The 20,968-nt window shown below is 38.9% G+C and overlaps 1 long non-coding RNA gene and 1 other non-coding gene across 2 annotated transcripts; one reads left to right on the top strand and one right to left on the bottom strand.

Annotated features, from left to right (window-relative positions):
* Positions 1 to 2,753: 2,753 nt before the first annotated feature.
* On the bottom strand, positions 2,754 to 2,878 carry LOC128492969 (small nucleolar RNA SNORA35). The gene has a single exon (XR_008354177.1). It is a non-coding gene; the product is annotated as a small nucleolar RNA SNORA35 (small nucleolar RNA).
* Positions 2,879 to 18,364: 15,486 nt separating this feature from the next.
* LOC128490163 (uncharacterized) lies at positions 18,365 to 19,472 on the top strand. The gene is made up of 2 exons (XR_008353922.1): positions 18,365 to 18,419; positions 19,317 to 19,472. It is a non-coding gene; the product is annotated as an uncharacterized LOC128490163 (long non-coding RNA).
* Positions 19,473 to 20,968: the final 1,496 nt, after the last annotated feature.

Here is a 20,968-nt window from a genome sequence, read left to right as displayed (position 1 = left end):
GAATGCTAAAGTGATATTGTGGATTATTGGTATGTCACAGTTTGGTCCTAGAATTACATAATCAGATTTATTTATTTTTTCACAATGCCTATTTTCGTTTTTCATTTCTTCGAAGAAGTGGGTTTTGAGATTTTTCTTGAATGTTGGGAGGGAGGGTGAAAGCTGAAGGTTCGATGAAAGTAGATTCCAGAGATATGGGGCAGCCCGAGTGAAATCTTGTAGACGGGAAAAGGTGATAAGTGAGGAGGAGAGCCTTAGCCCATGGGAAGAATGTAAAGATCGAAGGGAGTATTTGTTTATTAGGGCAGAAATCTATGAAGAAGCAGTGTTATGGAGGGCCTTATATGAGAGAAGAACTGCACCGAGCTAATTTATATATGTTTACAATAACAGATGAAAACACCTACTAACTGCCTAATATCAAACATGCTAAAAAAAAGTCTATTAAGACCAATATTTGTTTTCATAAAACTGCAATGAATTTCTTTTAACAAAGTTTTAGGTGAAAAAGAATTATTCCAATTTCATAGTATAACAGATTAGAAAAATAATACTAATAATCTGCAGTTATGGGAAAAACAACTATTTTTAAATAATATGACACACCTGTCAGGACTGGACAGACTGGAAAAAAGAGATGACACCCTTCAAAAAAAATATTGTCTTCAAAAATAAATGTTTATTTAATCTGACCAAAGTAGAATTCATACATTGCAGACAAGCAGATGTGAAATGTGCTGTTTTGTTTTGCAGAATTCACTTTTTCCACCACCTATAGATGCGACTGATGAAACAAAAGCCACACACGTGACCTTTCAGGTCTTTTAGGACTGGTAGGAGGGCTTGGAGGGGTGGCCTCAGGACTAGGTGACTTGACAGGAGGGCTTGGTAAAGTGACTGGAGGGGTTGGGGGAATAGTAGGAGGGCTTGGGGGACTAACAGGATTACTTAGTGGGCTTCCTTTACTTTCAGGGCTTACAGGGAATCTGCTAGGAGGGTCAGATTTACTCGGGGGGCTTTCAGGACAGAGAGGAGGACCATTAAACCTTGGTGGATTACTTGGAAGCCTTACAGGGGCTCCTGGAGAACTACTGAACCTTGGTGGATTACTTGGAGGATCAGGGAGCCCACTGGGATTACTTGGAGGACTAGGGAACCTTGGGGGATTACTTGGTGGACAAACAGGGGGGCTACTAGACATAGGTAGACTGCTTGGAGGTGTAACAGGAGCAGTTGGAGGATTTACAGGTGCAACACCTGGAAGAGGCTCTGCAGGAGGTGGATTGCTTGGAGGAGCAGTCGGAGTTGGTGGAAGAAATGGTGGTAGCCTACTTGGAATCCTAGGTTATTGGATGAGGTATATATATTTTTTATATTTACCACATTCTCTTCTTTTCATCCCAAATCACACACACCCATCATATCCAATTTAGCAAAAAAAAATAATAATATAGGACTTGATGATAAAATATAAATGTGATAAAATATAAATGTATAACATAAATATAAATAAAAACAGAAGACTGAAATCCCTTAACCCCTTAAGGACCGGGCTCATTTTTCGTTTTCTACCCTGTGGGACCGAGGCTGTTTTGACACTTTTGTGGTGCTTGTGTTCAGCTTTAATTTTCTCCTCACCCATTTAGTGTACCCACATAAGTTATATATTGTTTTTTTCAGGACAAGATGGGCTTTCTTCAGATACCATTATTTTGATCGTATCATCTTATTTACTATAAAAAAATAAAAAAAACATGGTGAAAAATTGAAAAAAACACATTTTATGACTTTTCTTTGAAAAATCTTTTACTCACCTAAAAAAGCAAGTAAAAAAACTAGCTAAATAGATTCTACTACTTGTCCTGAGTTTAGAAATACCCAATGTTTTTATGTTTTTTTGCTGTTTTTTGTACGTTATAGGGCAATAAGTACAAGCAGCGTTTTATGATTTCCAAATCTTTTTTAACAAATCTGGTCAGTCTGCCTCCATCTCCTCTTTGGAACATCTTTGAAGCCGGTTAACTCAATTTAACCCATTCAAACCATATATTTTTGAAAACTAGACACCCCAGGGTATTCCAAATGCTGTTATTTTAACCCTTTCCATGCACCAATTATACAACTACACTTTGTCAAACTTTGTAATAGTAATTCTTTTTAATTTTTTTTTCACACAAATTGTAATTTAGTTATAAATATGCAGGTCCTGGTATATGCCACTGGCAAACAACCCCCCAATATGTGTTCAGCAACATCTCCTGAGTACAGCCATACCCCACATGCATGGGTTTGTCAGATTGTTTGGCTGGTAAAAGGCTACTTTTGGGGCATGCGTAATTCAAGTTTTCAACACAGACTTTTAGCATCTGGTCATTCTGCCTCCATCTCCTCTTTGGAATATCTTTGAAGCTAGTTAACTCAATTTAACCCAGTCAAACCATATATTTTTGAAAACTAGACACCCCAGGGTATTCCCAATGCTGTTATTTTAACCCTTTCCATGCACCAATTATACAACTACACTTTGGCAAACTTTGTAATAGTAATTCTTTTTAATTTTTTTTTCACACAAATTGTAATTTAGTTATAAATATGCAGGTCCTGGTATATGCCACTGGCAAACAACACCCAAATGTGTGTTCAGCAACATCTCCTGAGTACAGCGATACCCCACATGCATGGGTTTGGCAGGTTGTGTGGGGGCTAAACTGTAACATTTGAGACATGCGTAATTTACATCCGGTCAAAACTTGGTTTGTACCCAACTTTCAGATGGGGCAGAAGAAAGCCTGGCCTTTCTCCAAGAAGGGATTTGATCTAGCACCTTAAGCGGTCCCTCATGCCATGGGAAAGACACAGAGGTCACTTGTCAGTGCAAATTAGTGCAAAAAAATGGCGCAGCAAAAAACATCTAAATAGCAGTAAATGGGGGAAAAAAATACAAATGTAGAGCAGGAAAAAAAAATTAAAAATGGCCAGCCGTGTGGTACAGCTTGAAGCAGTTACCAAGGCAGAGTGCAGGTTCTCCAGGGCAATCTGGACAGTAGAATGGGGTGTCCTTTCTTTGCCCCCTGCTGTAGCATACCCTGCATCTCTTTTGGGGATTCTGCTTCTTCTCTGTAGGAGGAATTTTAAAAATAAAATGGGTAGCCCCAATTCTGCTAGAATCCATCACCGCCCGGGGACCAGGTGCATCTTGGTACAAGATATCCGAAATTACTCGAAGCTGAAATCGCAAAAAAGTCATTCCGGGATTTGCTTTTTCATGCAACAAAAAAGCATTGTAGGTTGCAATTTGCATTAGATAAATTGCAACCTTCTTGTACCAGGCCTTTGTCTTCCTCAAAATGAGGTAGGGCTGTAGGAGTTGATCTGACAGATCAACTCCACCCATGTGCTTGTTATAGGCCCTGATGCACACTGGCTTTCTAGTGACCCCAGCTCTGCCACGGACAGAAACCTCCACGGTTCTCTCATCGTGGATGGTGCTCAGCATGCACACCTCTTTTCTGTCCCTGAACTTCAATGCCAAAAGCTCCTCTTGGCGTAGAGCTGAGGTCTCCCCCTTTCCTAGCCGGGTGCGTGCCAGCTGTTGTGGGAAACCCAAGCGGTTCTTTCTAATAGTACCGCAAGCTACTGTATCAAAACAATACAGCAGCTTGAACAAAGGGACACTTGTATAAAAGTTGTCAACATACAAGTGGTAGCCTTTGTTCATAAGTGGGAATATTAGGTCCCACACAATCTTGGCACTGGTGCCTAGATGTTCTGGGCAACCTGGAGGGTCAAGGTGGCTATCCCTACCCTCGTATACCAGGAAGGCCTGAGTATACCCAGTGCCGCTCTCGCAGAGCTTATACAATTTTATGCCATACCTGGAGCGCTTGGAAGGAATATACTGCTTGAATCCCAACCTTCCTTTATACTTCATCAGGGATTCATCCACGCAGATATCCCTTCCAGGTGTATAAGCCTCTGCAAACTTGGCAGCGAGATGGGTAATCAGGGGGCGGATTTTATAGAGCCTATCAAACTGGGAGTCCTCCTTAGGGGGGCACAGGCTGTTGTCGCTAAAATGCATGAAATGAAGAATCATTTCATACCTTCTCCTACCCATGGACTGGGTGTAAATTGGGGTACTAAAGATGGGGCTAGTGCTCCAGTAGGAGCGGATGGAGGGTTTTTTTATAATTCCCATTAGCATAGTTAATGCCCAGAATTTAAAAAATTCTGGGACGTCTATGGGAGTCCATGGCTGCTTTGAAAAATAGGAGTCAGGGCTAGCAGCACGGCACTGCTGGGCATAGATGTTGGATTGGGAGACAATGTCTCCCAAGACATCTTCTCCCAAAAAAATCTGCACAAACTGCAATGGGGTAAATCCTGTAACATCAATACTCATGCCAGGAATTGCAGTAAAAGGAGGGATAGCTGGTGTATACCTATTAGGCACTACCCACTCCTCGGGTGCAATGCCACTACTTGTGGCAGCGGACCCAGCAGCCACAGATACATCACTAGATGTATCTGTGAACTGACCAAAATCAAAATCTGACGCTGTGTCAGTGGCCTCAGAATCTGAGGCCAAAAATGCATACGCTTCCTCAGCAGTATAAACACGCTGCATTATAAAATAAATTAACCCCTAGCCAAAAAGACACAACAAAAAAAAATCAGTAAAATAAAAGGCGCTGCTGCTATGGGATCAATCCCTAAGGACTGATCTACAGCAAAGGAGGGGTTAATGGTACCTAAAAATAATATGAAATAATATAAAATATAAAGTATAAAAAAAATGTGGACAAAATAAAAGTGCACAAACAGCAAAAAAAGTGCTGATGTGCAATATCACTGCCTATGCAGTGATCAACAGTAAGGAAGGGGTTAAAAAAAAAAGAGGGGCTCTTATAAGAGCCTTTTGTGTAAATTTTTATTTTTGATAAATTTTTATCACAGTGTACCTGCTTTTTCCTCAAGATCTGTCTCTCTCCCTCACTAAAAGCAAGTGATGGAGGGAGGCAGATCTTTACCGGTCAAAGGCAAATGTTTATAAACATTGCCTTTGACCGAGCAAATCAAGATCACTCTCCTGAGTGATCTTTAGGCTTGGGGTGTCAATCACTGGATGCTGATGGCATCCAGCAACACCCCCTAGTGATGAAAGCGATTTGAAATCGCTTCTGAGGCCATTGCCAGGAGAAGGGCAGCGCCATCTTGGTAAGGTAAGTTAACCGGCGGCTCCATGCCGCTAAAAGCTTCGTTTAAGAAACGATCAGAGGTCGTTTCTTCCACTTAGTTGGTGTTCTTGAAATGCCTCGATATCGAGGCATTTCAAGAACACCAACTGAGTGGAAGAAACGACCTCTGATCGTTTCTTAAACGAAGCTTTTAGCGGCATGGCGCCGCCATATTTCAAAGACCTGCCGGCTTTTTTTTTACGAATAAAAAAGCTCCGGGGAGCGATCTAACTGCTCCCCGAGGTTTTTTTTCTGTGTTGCTGAATGCCTCTATGTCGAGGCATTACAGCAACACGGTCTGCTCGAAGAAAGCAATCTTTGATTGCTTTCTGAGCCGATTTAAACCCATGACGGTTCAGGACCGTCAAAGGTCATTCTCTGACCTTTCGACCATGACGGTCCTGAACCGGCAAAGGTCGCGAAGGGGTTAATACAAAGGTCTTAAACGACATATAGTTTGCTGAATTCTGCCATGTGGATAATTATGTTTCTTTTCAAACTCCAAAAATTAATTTTATTGCATAACCCATTACAGATTTTTAAACTGCCAAAGCTAATGCTGTGTTTTCTTTTTTTTCAGAAGAAGAAACAATTCTCATGCCCAAAGTGGAATTAAGAAATGATTTACTGATTAATTATTTTTCTTCAGCTCTATCATGTTATAAGTGTTTCTTTCTTGAGGGCAATAAATCATATTCACAGCAATATTTGGATTTTTGGATTTATTTAGGATTACAATGCATTCTTAAACTATGTGTAAACTATTCTACTGTTCTACTCCCTACCTCCTCTTTGTTTTCTGTACAAGAGATGGGAAGGGGCAGACGGATGATGGGAAGGTGGGTTGAGCACAGAAGCATGGCAAGCTTTGGGCAGGAGAAGAAAAGGTCACAAAATGGCCAAGTCAAGACTAGGAGTGAGCATGACCACCAAGTTCCCCATTCTGAAGTTAATGATCTACAAATTAAGATGCTATAATTACCTGTGGTATCCTTGGCATCTGGAGATGCTGGAGAGTCCCTGGCATGGCTAAGATACCCTTTCCCCACCACCTCAGACAAAAAAGCACAAAAAATGGCTCTTTAAACTTGTCAATGCAATGCATTAGAAGTACCCACAAAAACAGAAAAACCAGAGATTGAATCCATTATAATACTTGGACAATTTCCAGACATTAGCACTTTCCTAAGCAAGTGCTTTCTAATTTGCGCATTTAGATGTAACTACATAACCATAAACCATAAACAATATACTTAAACATATAAAAAATAAAAGAAGCCTTACAAAGATGCCACTTACTAGCAATGGCTGATTCAGTGCTAGTCTTAACACCAATGCTTGATTGAAGAGGGTGCTGGGCAGTGGCAAATTCTTAAAAGGGAGAAAAGTCTGAAGTGGCGGCAGCCCCTGGGATATTTTCAGATCTTTTTATTGGCAACTAAATCTCGGTGCCCTTCTTTCCTCCCCTGGTGGCCCTCTTGTCTCAGAGCTCAGAGTGTTTGCAGCATGAATGGATCAAAGTTTGTTACAGGCCTTAAAATCACATAAATCAGCATGGGAAATAAAAGGAAAAAGGAGACGCACAAACAGACTTCTTGCCAGGAGCGCCATTTGGGCTAGAAACAGCACATAGTCAGGCAAATCGTTTTCCATTATTGGTTATTTTTGTTAACTGCTCCAGCACCTACTCTGTGAAACGTATTACTCAGAACTAAATGTAGTATAGGAAACATTATACCTAGCACTGTGAAACGTCCAGACTCCTCTCAAACTTACTTCTTTAATCATGTAAAAAAATGTGTACGTAATTTGGACATTAATGTGTGCAATACAAAAACGGACAACGATAGCTTGTTGACATATATAGTTCACCTCTTACTATGTCCTTTTTTTTATTTATTTTTTTTTTTATTTGTGATAATACTTGATCAAAGAATGCAATGGAAGCTTAGATCTATGTCTTAAACATACACTACTTGAGAGATCACCTGAAGGGAAACAACATATTTAATACAATATTTATTTAAAAAGATGACTGCATGAGAATATAAATACGATAGAATTCATTAAAGGTCGGTCTGTCTTATAGAATTTAAAGGTTGTTTGGAGAAGCATGAGATCATTTACAGTATGTTTACTTAACAACGACTCCTTCTCTTCTCAGAGACATAGTGTACTCAATGTATTATTTAATAATATATTAGGTTTTAAATAATCCATCTTGTTTGAATTTGCTATTTTGGTGAAATGTTCACAAACTGTAATAAATAGCATGATGCAGTGACATGTTCAGAAATGTTAAAGGTGAAACTGTACATTATTATATTACATATATTACATTTTTAAAGTGGCATCTGCAACAAATACAGTATTTGCTGTAATTCTTACAGATATGATAATATGGACATAATGTTGGTATACTTTAGGTACGTGGGCTCTATGAAAGAAATATTTTTGCACAGCAGTGCTCTTGGATGCATTCAGTTTAATCACGACCTCCATCATAATGTTAGTCAGAAGCAAGTCCTAAAATATATCATTGAGAAATGTTTGAAACACAGCGGGAGGATGGCATAGTCCAAAAGGCATGGCTTGATATTGATAATGTCCATGGGTGTTATAGTCTGTCTTCCACTTGGCCTCTCTTCCAAATACAAATAAGATTGTAAGACTCCCGAGATCCAACTTGGTAAAAATATTGGATCATTGTAGGGATCATACATTTGGTGAACACAAGTTACAAAATGTTTATTGTTAATAGTGACTTTGTTGAGTTCTTTATAATCAAAATATGGTGGATAAATCTCTACTTTTTGGCTACAAAATTAAAACCAGCCACAGAGATGTGGAGGACTGATGAAGCCAGAGGACAGATGTTATTCTATCTGCTATTTAGGGGCAATGCCTCCCAATATGAGGAAGGAACTTGTTTTGTTGGGTCTTCTGCAGGGTTGTCTAACATGAGAGCAGTGGGTTGGGAGAAATTGATGTATACTGGTTTTGCTCCAGGCTAAAATTCATCCAAAGAACCATTCTATGGTAGGCTTGTGGGTCAGGAGCCTATGTAACCCTAAAATTTAGTAAAATGTAGTCTCAGGTACAGAACAGCTTCAGTCATCACACTGGAACCAGGGGTAGAAGCTTCCACAGACACAGGACTTGCAAGAGTTACAGGCATGCAGGAAAAAGTCAGACTCCACATTATCTTTGCATCCAGTTTTCATTTAATGAAGTTAACATCTGTCCTTGTGGGTCATTGTAAGCTGCTTAACGGAATACCTCTCCAGGGCCCACTGTGACCTATTCAAGTTTCATGATAACTGTACTCAAAAGTACAAGCATCATTAAATCAGGCAGGGCAGTTAATAACAAACTCAGACTCTAAAGCAGAAGATCTGGCTCAGTGAACAGGCTGTACGTTTCTGTAGAATAGACCGAAAGAGATGTGAACAATGTTTGCTCACTTGCTTCAGACATCGCTTTAGCTGGCGTCCTCTCTCTAAATCCTCCAGTCCAGGAAGTGCCGCCATTTTACCCTAATGTGAATGTCCGCTGAAATCAAAAGAAAATTCAGAGCATTTTGCTTCATATTCGTCCACTTCATGAGGGGTGGTCTTTTTTTTCATGGCTTCATACAAATCTCTGAATTTGCTAAAATTCTCTACCTTTGCAATTTCTATGAATCCGAACACACTAGCCTATTACCGTATTTGCTCGATTATAAGACGAGGTTTTTTTCAGAGCAAATGGTCTGAAAAATACCCCTCGTCTTATAATCGCGGTCGTTTTATAATCAGACCTCAAATAGGTCTGACTATGAGATGACTAAGATCCAGATCCCCCACAGCTGCAGGGGACCTGGATCTTCCTGTCTCCCCCCCCCGCCCCACTTACTTCTGAGTCTTCTGTGTGGAGCACTCTGCCTCCAGAAATGCCTTATGCCCCCCATGCTTCTGACTCCCCTGTCACGTAGCCGGGGCCGCGTGTAGAGCTCTATGCGATTCGCGTAGACAACTTACGCTGCAGCCGGAAGGAGGTATGGCTAGCAGCGGGGGTTGTCTGCATCCATCGCGCAGACCTTCCCCGACTGTCAGAGAGAATTCTGATCTCTGACAGCCGCAGAAGGTCTGCGCGATGGACGCCGACAACCCCCGCTACTAGCCACACCTCCTTCCGGCTGCAGCGTAAGTTGTCTAAGCGAATCGCATAGAGCTCTACACGCGGCCCCGGCTACGTGACAGGGGAGTCAGAAGCATCGGTATGTTTGAAGGAGGGAGGGGGAGGGAGTGTTAAATGGGGGGCATAAGGCATTTCTGGAGGCAGAGTGCTCTGTGAAATGCCTTTTAACCCCCTTAATGCCACTCTGCCTCCAGATATGCCTTTTTAACTCTCTAGACGCCACTCTGCCTCCTGAAATGCCTTAAACCTCCCTATATGTCACTCTGCCCCATAATATGCCTTTTAACCCCCTTAATGCCAGAGTGGCATATAGGGGTATAAGGTATTTCTGGAGGCAGAGTGGCACATAGGGGGTCAAAAGGCATATCATGGGGCATAGTGGCATATAGGGTTAAAAGGCATATCATGGGGCACAGTGGCATTTAGAGGGTTAAAAGGCATATCATGGGGCACAGTGGCATATAGAGGGTATAAGGCATTTCTGGGGCAGATGTGCATAACTGGGGGGGGGCAGGTTGGAAAATAGAAGGAAATAAAACCAAAATATTTTTTCTCAATCATAGCTTTTATTAAAAAAATAGTTTACATGAATTAACATTTACTGGTAAAACTTTTTTCCTATAGGGTCGTCTTATATTCAGGCTTTTTCTTTTTTTCCTAAATTAATATTCAGATTTGGGGGGTCATCTTATAATCAGGGTCGTCTTATAATCGAGCAAATACGGTATTTCTGTTATCCGGGGATGCAGATGAACAGGTTTTCGTGTACTTTTGGGCAGTTACACTTAACCTGTGCAAGAAATCTTAAGCAACACATAAGCATTTATTAAAAAAGTGTAAAAGAAATTTGTGGAAAAATAGTTGCATGGCAAGTTTCTAAATTCATTCTATTTCATAGATACTGTTCCTGCTATTGTTACAAACCCAGCATATTGAAGGTATATTTACCCCATAATTGTTAGAAGTATATGGAACATAATTTTGAAAATCAAGACACAAATAATTGCTTTAGTGGAAATTTCCATAGGTAAAACTACAATTCTTTTAACAATATATATTCTTTATAATATATGTTGCATTAAAGTTATGAAAATGGTATGACCCAATCTTTCCTGGAAAAAAATAATGTATATTTGTGTAAGGGCATTAAACATTGACAAAAAGAATCATGACTGAACAAAGATAGGGTTAGTTATGGCCTAGAATGAACATCAAAAGTAGTCTGGAGAATTGTGAGAAACCAGCAGAGGCGTATCTATTGGACAGTGCTTGCCTATGGCAAGCACTGTCCAAATATCTAAAACCCATTTACTAGCCCCTGCTGCCCATATATATATATATATAAATATTAGTTCCTGCTGCCGATAGCAGGTATAGATCAACACACAAACCCAGATCAATTGAAATTCACTTGTGATCTCAGCACTGAAGGAATATATACCCACCCCCCCTATCCACTATATAGCCTCTCCCCCTACCCACTTTATATCGCTCCCCCCTAGCCACTATATATCCTCCCCCCTAGCCTCTATATATCCCCCCCTAGCCACTATATATCCTCTCCCCCCAGCCACTATATACCCTCTCCCCCCTAGCCACTATATACCCTCTCCCCCCCTACCCACTATATACCCTCTCCCCCTAACCACTATATACCCTCTCCCCCTAGCCACTATATACCCTCTCCCCCATAGCCCCTATATACCCCCCTAGCCACTATATATCCTATCCCCCCCTACCCACTATATATCCTCTCCCCCTACCCACTATATACCCTCTCCCCCTAGCCACTATATACCCTCTCCCCCTAGCCACTATATACTCTCTCCCCCCCTAGCCACTATATACCCTCTCCCCCCTAACCACTATATACCCTCTCCCCCCCTAGCCACTTTATACCCTCTCCCCCCCCTAGCCACTATATACCCTCCCCACTATATACCCCCCCTTAGTTCTCTCACCTTGAAGTCCTTGAAGATGCTGCTGTCATCCTGCACCGCTCGCTGGTGCCCGCTGCTTCACTGCTGAGCGCCGTAATATGACGTCATATTTCGGCGCCCAGCAGTGAAGCAGCGGGCACCAGCGAGCGGCTTTTAAACGTTGTCTTCTTTGAAAGCCGCTCACTGGCGCCCCCTTCAAATGGCGCCTATGGCACGAGCCATTGGTGCCATACCCTAGATACGCCTCTGGAAACCAGGGACTATAAAGTCAGAATAAGAGTTTGTTTAGTTTACTTTTGTTTAACTAAAAAGTTGTATTGCCAGGAAATAGGGACTTTAGCTGAAAGAGAAATGTTTGCTGCCCCTTCCCTTCACATAGTCCAAGGAAGGCAAACGAAGGTGACCTGTATTCTATGTCTTGTTGTTCACTTATCGAGCTGCAAAAAGTACATTTTTTTGTTGTGTGCCCAAGACAAACACGGATTGCAATTATAGTAGCCAACTATTATAGCCTATAGAAGAAGTCCTGGAACACTTAAATGTCTGCGGCTTGGACAAACTTCAATGAATTAAGCATTTATTAACAACCCAAATTGCATCATGTGATGGAGTGTTCTTATTATATAAAAGAAGCACTTGATCACTGTATTAAGTGTTACATCTTGGTGTTGGTACCTTTCTAGAACTGAGATTCCTCTATACACACAATGAGCAACATAGCTTGTTTGGTGCTCGCCCTCCTGGCAATTTCTTATGGTAAGTAATATGGTAAGTAATATTCAAATATATATACGATGTTTGATAGCATATATCAAAGAAAACAGGTTTTGATGTAGTTCCCTTTAAGGTGGATCCGTCACTGTTCCTAAATATTGCATTCTTCTTCAGCACCCCAAATAGACCTTTGTAAAATTTAAAAGAGATAAGTATTTTGAACACACCTTGCATGTATGCCTTTGGGGACAGCGGCCTGAACTGAGGACACAAACAGTCATTTCTCCCCTTGTGTGAAGTTACTATGCCTGGTTTTGCCAGTCCTTGTCACATTTTGCATCAAATCACATCATCTGTAAAGTAAATAGTCCAAAACATGATTTAACAAAAATTTAGTTATGGGAGAATGTGTGATGCGGACATTTCCCCTGTAAGCAGACTGTAGGGATGGAGGAATTTAGTCACCAAACTCTCAACTTGATGCTTTATTTGTCATGAAGTTTTTCCTTTTAGAGAATGGAAGCTAAGAAGTGGTATTCTTTGTTACAAGTCAATAAACAAAACCTCATGAAATCTATTCAATACATGATCTGCCGAACACCCCATATTACTTTAAACACGATGAGTGTCAAATAAGCTTAAATGAATATTTATTGTTAGCAAGAAAATTGTATTAGAAGACTATTCATCTGAAAATGTCATTAGCTTGTATTGCTATAAAAATGTTAACTTACTATACATAGGTAATATTTTAATTACTACGTTTTTTTTTTGTTTTTTTTAAATATTATTTTAGGCACAACGGTCAATGGAGACACATGCGTTTTTAAAGTATGTATACCTTTACTGGATAATCTTTTATTGAACAAACAATGACATAGGTAGATTCACATGAGAAATAAGAATAAAAGTACAAGACTAAATATACTAAGATAAAAAACCATCTCTCTTATATTTACATGTCTGAGTGTGGCGAGAAAAGTCCATCTAAATAAAATATGTTTTATTTTTTACAATGCATGACTATTTGCTACTTCATCATGTCAAAGATTTATGTGTGTCTGAACCTATTTTGAACTCCAATCTAACTAAAATCTAACTAAAATCTAATTAAAATCGCTGTATTGAGTACATGTTCATCATGAGAAAAAGAGACATAAATTGTAACTTAGGGCACTGCAGATGTAATATCATTTACTTATTTACAAAGATATCTAGAGCTTTATCATCGTATTGATCACTATAAGAAAAGGTAGAATCATACAACTAGTAGAATTCATTTGAAGCCCCCAGGTGCTTTTTTAAGAGGTAACTTATGTTTTTTATTATTATTATTATCTAAAACTCACTTAGAAAATGTAGGTTTGTGAAAAATAATATCACATTTAACTAATACACCAAATGGTTAAAATGGGTTATGCCTAAATGTGAAAACATATAACTATTATACGGTATTTAGTTAATGAGTGATCTATAATTGTTATTTTTGTTTTTTTGTATTTCAGGAAAACATTGACCTGGTGAAGCTGAATGCTTGTCTGTCACAAATAAAAGATGTAGGTTTGGTCTCAAAAAAACATTTCTATTCTTGTACCTAATTGCACTAAGAGGAAGTCTCAGGTGAAGCTTGGGAGTTGTGCCTAAGTTTGAGAGGACAGGGAATTAAGGTAGGGGTCATCATTGGAGGTGGGGGGTAGTAACAAAGTGAGCAGCAACAGAAAATGGGACGAAGGAGAGGGAGTGAAACATTAAATGGAAGGGTATGAGGAAAACTGGTTGGTGAAGGGGGGAATGTGATTATCAATAATAAAATGGAAGGGGATGGTGAATAGGGGAGAGGAAGGCAGGAAAGCAAAGAGAACAGAAAAAAGAGATAAGGATAGTGATGAAGTGTGAGCATCAACTGGACACAGAGGGCATGAAAGGAAGGAGTGAAGACAAAGGAAAAGGGAGAATGTGAGAGTGAGCATCATGGGGATAGGGAGGAAGGTGGTCTTTAAATGAGAATAACATAGAGAAAGAGTTGAGATACTAGTGAGATGAAGGAGAAGTAAGAAGGGAAGAAAAGAGAGACAAAATGAGGGGGCAACAAACATGAAAGGGGGTAATGTGGGAACATTGAGCACCATGAAACCGTAGCAGAAGAGAGACAAAAGACACAAGTGGAAACTGGGATGTAGGAATCTTTACATGAAATTTTATTAGCGATCCGCAGGGGGTAATTGTGACTGTGATTGTAAATTAGTGCTTGAGGAAGGGCAATTGTGCTTGTAAGATCCTCACAATCATTGGTTTTGCTATAATGAGGAGGTTAACCAGAACTTTTGCAACTGAGGCAGCTTTGAAACAAATGTCACTGGCAGGAACACATCATGTTAGAGAGTGAGGGATGATCACAGAGAACCTCAATTTGTATGGACTGCAGAAGGAAGATATTTGATAATCTGGTATGGGATCCTGAGAGCTCAAGGCGCTAGTAGTTTCTCAGTAGTTTTTCTCATCTGGTTCCGGTTTTCCATGAAGATTGCATTCAAATAAGAGATCTCCAAAGGGCTCACAAATTTTCTAAGACTATTTCCTGAATACTTATGGCCATTCATTGAGCCTGCCATAGTTACTGAATTACTATATTTTCTATCTAGGGAACATCGGATTCTGTTAAGAATTTGGTAACTGTTATTTGCGGGTATGAAAAAGTCAAGGTAAATATATGTATTTATTAACATTTTTTTGCTTTTTATTTTTTTACATTTTAATCTGGTGAAAACTGACATATAATGGATTGCAAGATTTCGAGAATATCTAGGCCTGAAGAAGTGAGCTAGATAGTCTTGAAAGCTTGCAATCCATTATGCGTCAGTTAGCCAGGTATTATCTTTACCAAATTTGCTTTCTCTCTTTCTATGACTATAGATTTTTTTAGATAAATTATAAACCTTGTTGATTAAATTAGTTGTGTAAATTTAAATTTAATCTCCACATCTGAACTATTTTCAACTAAAGATCTGAAGCACTGATCTAACAGACTCAGACTTTTTTAAACTAAACTTTCTACCCAGCCTTTAAACCAGACATCATGGGTTATGAAAACCCTTACATCTACTGCAGCAGAATGTCTGATATAAAAATATGTGTATCTCTGTTAAAGGGAATATAATAGTTTGTTAGTTTCATTAAAACGTATTATATACAGACAGTTTTTTTTGCCTTCTGTATCGGTTTGTTTAATCTGTAAGTTTTAGTTTTGTCATACCTTTTGAAAGTGTCTATTGCAAGAAGCACTGTGTAATTTGTTGGTGATATATAAAAAAATGTAATAATAATCTGGACCTGGGTCTGAAGACCAACATTCAAAACATATGTCCTATACATTAAATAAAAGGTGCTATACATATTAGTAAGAAAGGTGAGTATATCTTACAGGTTATTAGAAATAAAATATTGGTATTGGTAAAGGTATCAGCATTTACTGTATTCAATACATGACGTATGTGTGTTATTATGTAGGTGTCTAATGATCCAGAATTGATGAAGACCTTTCTGGTGGACCTGGATAAGGCCTTGGTAAGATGCATTTCCTCTTTGTCTGTCACTCTAATCAATTATAATGATCAATTGTGAATTACATTTACTGTATGCATTTACCCGGTTTTACATGTTATGGGCATGAAGATACATAAATTACTGTCCAAGGTGCTCATGTAAAATATGAGTTGGATTCCTTCCTGTTTTATCAACTGAATGTATTAAGGTTTTGCATATCTATGCACTATTGTGCCTGTGGAAATTTGGTGAATTAATTTTGGGGTGTTGGGTTAATAATCCTACTATACACCGACATCGCAGCTCATCATTCAGTTCTCTTGCACTCAGCACTCTGTCTTGTTTTTATAGCTGGGGGTTGAATGCCCAGTAAATTTGAAAACAGAAGGCTGCACTCTGGTAAGTAATTCCTTAATTCAAAATTGCATTGACTTTCTATAGAGTCCATCACACAAAATGACATTCATTTAAAGGGACAGTTTACTGTAGCTGACAGCCCCACTATAGAAGAATGCATATTAAAATACCCTGTGAAGCAGCCAATCAGTGGCAGGGAAGCTCTTTCCAGATGGGGATCTAAAGAGACCCCCAGCCCACAGAGTCCACCAAGCCAGCAGTGTAGCTGACTGCAGATATGTATATCATTTGTAAGGGGGTCCCCCTGAAAAAGGGGACCACATAGCTATCATATGCATTACAGTGCATATGGTGGATGGCTTGACCCTGTAAAGGACTAAAAGTTATAACTTAATATTTGTTAGCACTATCGATAAACACATAAAATTACTAGTACTAAATCTCAGACTTTAAATAGCCCATGATTCTTCCGGTAAGGGCTCCACTCAAATACATAAATGGAAATAATGAGATTTCAGTAACATGGGATGGCATTTATATAAATTAAGTGATCAGCTGATTTAATTACTTTATAGACTTAATCGATATAACAGCCCTGACTACAATTATTATTTTTTTAATTTCAATTTCTTGATTTGAATCTTATTAATTTTCTCTTCCAATTAGAATCTATAGTTGCATATTTCCATTCAAATGGTGCTAGTGGAAACTATAAATTTCATAGGCGGTTTGATTTATAAACTGAATTATTATCTATTTAATATTGATATTTTTGGAAATTTCCCTCCCTTTGAGTAGCTGACTATATGGATCTATAGTCAGATATATAGATAGATTTATAGATAGACAGATACATAGATGGACCAAGATAAATAGATTTCATATTCAGATATAAATATCCCGTTTCAGTCTTCCACGTGAGTGATAAATAGCGTGTTTTACATGAAAATCTGATCAGGAATGGCCATTTGTTTAAAATAAAATATAATCCTTTCTCTTCCAGGAGCAACTCCTTGCGGCAACAAATGAATTAGTCCTTTCCATTTACGGAATTCTGGTAACATTTTTCATTTTATCTCTTTAAAATCAAAATAAAATACTATGTGATTAAATCATTGTTTTTTAATACTGTGACAAAAGGTGTGGTAAAGTGGTAGATGGCAGGTATATTAGACCAGCCTTGGTCAATAGTAGTCTCCTTTAACCCCTTCCGGACCGGAGTTGGCAAACTGCGTCTTCCCTTGAAGACCGCAGTTTTTTTAAAAAATATTTAAATTCCGTGCTCGTGATTCGCTGCAAAGCGATCACGTGCATGGAATTGAGGGGGAGAGGCTGCCCCTCTCGATCCCAGCGTTCAAAGCGACACTGGATCGCGTATCATCGATGACGTACATCGGTCTGCCAGTGATCTTTGACCCGGAAGTACCAGGTACGTCCCGGTCTTGAAGGGGTTAAAATGGCCCAGGGAAAGATGTTGTTTGTTTACAAACTGCACTACTGGCAGTTTGCAAAACATGATAAGGGTCCCTGGGGTGGAGCATCTGGAAGATCAGGGTGAGCCAGTGCTCCAACAGCACTAATTGCTGTTTTGATCCAGTCCAGAGCCTGCATTCTGGACAGGAGCTCCACAGGTGTGGACTAAGTAGCAGCTCACCTGTAGTTGATTAATTAGCAGGCAGATGGTAAAAGGGATTGAGCCTGATTCAGAGAAAGGGAGCCATTGTTATGCCAGCTAGGAGAGCTGATGAACTGAGGAGTGGTTTCTCTCTGCAAAGCTGTTTTGTCCTAAGCAAGTGCTCAAGCAAGCAAAGACTGTTATCCTGTGCTGCTTATAACTGCTGCTGTTATTCCTGAAAAATAAACATTGATACTGAGCTGGATGTGTCCTGGGCTTCATTTACCCTGGAAGACTGTGGTTACAACCAAGATCCTTGACAAAAATCCCAAGAAAAGGGGAGGCCTGTCACAATATATACAAATAACTTTTCAATAGATAAAAAAAACTCATATTGCAGATCAGCAAAATGCATCAAGTATCTCCTAACATCACTGTAGGTTAAATGTTATTTATTGGCTAATTCTTAGCCAATGCCAGAATTCACTGTAATGTCACTGGAATACTTCATCAACGTTTTATGCAGCTATATTTCTACTATATAATGATTTTACTATATGTTGTTTTCTACAGTTACCTGGGTGCCCTTTGGTGGTAAGTTTATAGTAAACATTTAAACCAATTATATATATATATATATATATATATATACATACACATCTTGACAAAGGTCACGCTGTGATTTGAAACGTCAATGTAATTGTTGATAGGTAAATAAAATTTGTGATTGTTAAGCAATACAAGACCTGTGAGTGCACTTGTTTTCTGGATTGTTACAAGGTTGGTTGAGGAATCACCAGGGCAAGTCGATGTTGCTTGTGGACTGAGTGCAGGGTAAGTGTTTTTTTATATATATATCTATAGACTACTGTTCAGAAGTTTGGGGTCACTTAGCTGTTTTCATGGGCCAAAAGGAAATTTCTAGCTGATGCAAAAGGAGTTTGTAATGATTCATACTTAATAACTTAAATCTCTGTATGCCTATGAAGATATTCCATACAAAATCAGCTGTTTCCAGCTACAATAGTAATTTACAACATTAACAACCTCTGTGCTGTGTTTCTGATCCATTTAATGTTACTTTAAAGAACATTTCTAAGTGACCCCAAACTTTTGAATCACATTGCATTTCTATAAAAAAATAATCATTTCAGGGATACAAAGTGTCTGTACTAATCCCCAAGTTAAGCATAGCTTTGAACATTTTCCAGGGTAGGCATCCTGTATCAACAAGTTTTTAATAAGGTACTGAACACACAACTGAGATGGAACTTAGCTCATGTTGCCAGACTCAAATCTGGCGTTGCACATCTTGCTTTTGCCAGGTTACCCAGCTATGCTATTTCCTAACGCAAGACTTCATTTTAAGATAAGAAAAAACAAATATTTAGTAGTGTAGTTGCTGTTCATACATGGTATGTTCAGACATGCCTTCTTCTTTCTTATTTTTCTCTGTGATCCTCTGTTCTCCCTCTCATATTTGTATAATATGCTTTGACAATACTTGTCCATTCAATTGCTTTCCATACATCATTGTACTTCAGTAACTTATGGCTCTATGGGTAGTCTCGCTGCATAATCTTCTCATTACTGTATGCTCTCATACTTATTTGCAATAAAATTATTATTTTAATAATAAAAAAGATGCATAATGCCCTAAAGATTTAGATCTTTGATGTGTATTATTTAATGTGAGACATTAATTCATTTTTTTCTGCTTTCACAATTCAGAACCTTTTGAACTAACGCACGAGGAAGGAACAACAAAGGCTGTGGTGTCAACATGATCTTTTAATTTTTTTCTGCAGCAAATCAGTAAATGCTTATTCTTTTTGCCTATGGCTGTCTTACAAATCAACTAATAAAAAATAATGCTAAGCAAAATAAGCTTACATTTTGGTGTTTTTTTTTTACACGGATAAACAAAGGATTTTAGATATATGTGCATTTTTATTGAAAACCTCTCCATACAAAATTGACAAATTCATCTTGTACCCTTTTTAGTAGAAACATAGCACTCTTGCCTGGACCCCCACTATATTAGAAGATGGAAGGATCATGACATTCCTGGGTTTGAAAAGGGACTGGAAAATGGCTGGAAGCAGCCAGGTAGTTAGTGATTTTTAACATTACTGTTCCTAAGGATTGATCAGAATGATTGCAGTACTTGGAGCCTTCCAGCAAATCTGCCACTTTTCCAGGTTATCTTCTATTTAGTCATACATTAACATTGTTCATATCTAGAAAAGGCTGAGAGGGGGGGGCTTTCATTCAAGGGTATGGCTAGCACTAGTTGGACTTGAGTGGGCAGGAAGTTGGCAGAACCTGGGCAGGGAGTGGACACACTCAAGTGCACCCACAACTCATAAGTGAATAAAAGACAAATAGATAACACTGTTAAATACTGAAACTCCAAGTGCCCCCAAACCAATGAGATTTTTGAAACCTACAAGCTGAGCATAGAAAAAAAATAAAAAAAATGCCTCTGTTAAATGGACAAATGCTAGTGCGGTCAATAAAACCTTCAATATATTTAAAAAACTGCTTGTCTGCATGAAGTCACAGTACCATATACCCCAGGGTAAGGGCTGGCACCTTGTGGTCCAGGGGCAAGTAAAGCCAAGTGCCCCAAATGGGCTCATTGTGCATGTCCCCCTCCCACAACCCCAGTAACTCACATATGCACTGGCAAACATATTTACACACACACTTACACACTGCGTTAATAAACACACACTTACAAATACACATCCATACACATTGAGGCTTACACGCACACATAAACATTTATGCTAATACACACACACACATAGACATTCATGCTCACATACAATTATACATATACATGCTAACACACATAATCATGCTCACATACAAACACGTATAAATTCTTGCTCACACACAGACCCACATTCATGCTAACACACACTTACACACACACATTCATGCGCACACGTATGTATAAACATTCATGCTAACACACAAACTCACTCTCATGCTAACGCACTTATATGTACACACGCAATCTAACATGCATTCTCACTTCCTCCCTTACCGATTATAAGAAGACCCTGATTATAAGACGACCCCCCAAAATCTGAATATTAATTTCTGAAAAAAAGAAAAAGCCTCAATGTAAGACAACCCTATAGGAAAAAAGTTTTACCAGTAAATGTTAATTCATGTAAACTATGTGAACTATTTTTTTTTAATAAAAGCTATGATTGAGAAAAATATTTTGTTTTTATTTCCTTTTTTTCCAACCTGCCTCAGAAATGCCTTATACCCCCTATATGCCACTGTGCGTGAATCATCAAGTTCAAAGAAAATATGTCAATAAATGGGTAAAAAAATTTATTTAAGTCCCCAAATGCCCTCCCAAA

This window comes from Spea bombifrons, chromosome 4 (assembly GCF_027358695.1).
Source record: "Spea bombifrons isolate aSpeBom1 chromosome 4, aSpeBom1.2.pri, whole genome shotgun sequence".
NCBI classification, from domain to species: domain Eukaryota; kingdom Metazoa; phylum Chordata; class Amphibia; order Anura; family Pelobatidae; genus Spea; species Spea bombifrons.
The sequence above is the reverse complement of the archived record's forward strand: the minus strand, read 5'-3'. Positions and strand labels throughout refer to the sequence as shown.